Raw genomic sequence first — 2,853 nt, forward strand, 5'->3', positions numbered from 1 at the left:
ATGGACCCATTAAGTGAGCTCGTATACATACTTCATGGGTCTGATGGTAGGCTCGCGAACACTCACGTTGCCAGAAACCACAAAGGGGAAGGAGCATGCATAATATCATAGTGTACATAATCATAACGAGAAAGTCTCTCGATGCATGTGACATGTGAAATGAATGAGATCCTATCGTTTCGAATCATGATACATAGTTATGATGCAAATCATACATCCATTTTATTTTTCATGACATAGCATTCCTATGAGACATACACACGTATATTGGACAAATCTTCTATGGTTACTATACATGGTTTATCAATGTCTCATTGGCACAACTTGAACATGTTAACATAATATGCGTGGTGTAATATGTGAAGGTTCAAGCATTATATATCATTCATATCGCAATGTAGATTCATAACATATATATCATTCATATCATAACATAAAATGTAACACCCCTAATTTTCTTGAGCTAATTAGTGACGTCAACTCATGCCTGCACATAAATGCAGAAATTCATAATAGACATTTTTAAAATAAGGCCATGGACTTACCTAACTAATTCAAAACATAAAATTCAACCATTTTAAAGGAAAATCAAGCTTAACACAAACACCTAACAAAATTGACTGAAATCCAATATGTCCTATCATGTACTAACTTAAAATTCAAAACATTCAAAACATTCAACGGCCCTATTATTGTCTATTCTGACTTCCCTCGCCTGCCCAACGTTCACTTTCATCAGTTCATAGGATCTTTACCTTCTCTCTCCTATTATTTGTTTTAATATAAATATGAGATATTTGTGGAGTCCTAAAAAAATATGCCAAAAAAGAACGTGCCGGTAAGGTTGAGTTTCCATCCAACCCTTCCACGCAAAATTGAAGTTAATAAAGAGTACAAATGATCTAATAAATTAATTGATTTTATTGCGTTGAAACCCTATCAAATACAAAACTAAAAACAAAGACACAAATCATTTTCAAAATTTAGAGTTCATACATTTATGACACACCATTCTTAAAATAAGATACTATTTATGACCCACAATTCTTAAATTATTCTTTTTAAAGTTCACACATTTATGACACACAATTCTTAAAATATTTGTGCCCCATGATCTAGTGGTTAGGACATTGGACTCTAAATCCAGTAACTCGAGTTCAAAATCTTGGTGGGACCTTTTATATATTTCTTTACTTTAAAATTCACGTACATAATAGATATAAAACTCAACTTTATATTTATTAAAGTAATTGATTTTAATGGGTAGAAACTCTGTTAGATATATATAAAGTAATTAATTTGACATATTATATATTGTTTAGAGATGATATAAACTTGAAAGTGTATGAAAATATTATCTATTTTTTCAATTTCAGAAATTTATAAGACACAAATTTTATGAACATCTATGGTCCCATGGTCTATTGATATAAAGATGAAAGTAATGATACATTAGGAGATTGTCCCATGGTCTTCGCCTTAGCATTTCTTCCCTCGATTTCTTTATGAAACTTAAAGATGGTGATGTCTTAAAGCACATGGTCTTAATTTTGGAATTTTATCCTCCGTCTGCAACTTATTCAAGAAAGCAGAATTTTGTTTCCTTAGGCAACCTTATCTAAGACGTATTGTATTAACTCCCGATTTCTTCATTAAAAGCGCTCAACTTAATCTTCTAAAGCTAAAGAAAGGCTCAATTTTGAAGAAAATTGGCGGTAAGTAAGACTTCGATCCTTAGTCCCAAATTTTAAACAAAAATAATTTTCTTCAAATGGACTTGCTCTGAGTCTTGTTAACCTTCGCGGTCTTCTATGAAAATATTCCTTGGAGGTTCGAAAATCAAACATGATAGGTTTCTTGACAAATTTGCATGTAGGCTCGTATTTAATTTTCGAGCATCAACTATCTTCCATTAAAGACGGAACAAATTGAGAAGTTGTGTTTGAGGCACCTTCAATACTTTATTTCATCACCAAACTTGTAGATAGTCTCATTTAGAAGGTGCAAAAGCAGGTTTGAAGGAAAATGAAAGCTCCTACTTCAGGCTTTATAGAGAGAGATTAAATCGACGTTAAAAACTTTCAAATTGTCGTGAATTTGAGATTGAATTTTATAAAATTTATGCCAGACATATTCTCTCTGATTAGTGGACAGCTGATCTCCATTTTAAATTTGGTCGTTGGATTCGATGAGTTGTGTCTCTTCTATAACATACTTAGAAGACCATTTCAATATGTCATGATTCAAAGATTTTATACAAAGTTACAAAACCATTGGAATATGTCCACATTTAACCAAGATTTGGGGTGGTAAATGACCAACATACCCCTATAAGAATTCTAAAATGTTTTCAAGATTCGAAAAGAGCTCAATTGGTAAATAAACTTTTTAAGAGACCCATTTATGACCTTAAGGGTAAGTATGCAAGATCACATGAGGAAATTAGAACGTGTTTGAGGTATGAACTCTAAGAAAAATGACGAAACAACCCCTAAAAACCTTTTATAAGAATCAAGGTTTGTTATGAATACCAAATGACAAGATGTGTATATGAAACTGTTCTCAAGTATCTCAAGTATCTAAAGTGTCTCAAGTTTTACTACATATAAGAACATTTATTACTCTTATGCAATATCAGTCTTATAGGAGAGTTTTATTAAGTACCAAGAAATTTGAGGAAATAACATTTATTTATTTATTTATTTTTTTTATTTTTTATTTTTTTTTTTATTTTTTTTTTTTGAGATGTTTATGCTCAAATAGTAAGAGGAAGCTTTGAGGTTGTATGAGCAAAGTGGTCAATAATTGGATACTATAGCAAGATTTAGAGTTTATGACTTAAAAGATAAAGTA

This window comes from Cucurbita pepo, unplaced genomic scaffold (assembly GCF_002806865.2).
Source record: "Cucurbita pepo subsp. pepo cultivar mu-cu-16 unplaced genomic scaffold, ASM280686v2 Cp4.1_scaffold000174, whole genome shotgun sequence".
NCBI lineage: Eukaryota > Viridiplantae > Streptophyta > Magnoliopsida > Cucurbitales > Cucurbitaceae > Cucurbita > Cucurbita pepo.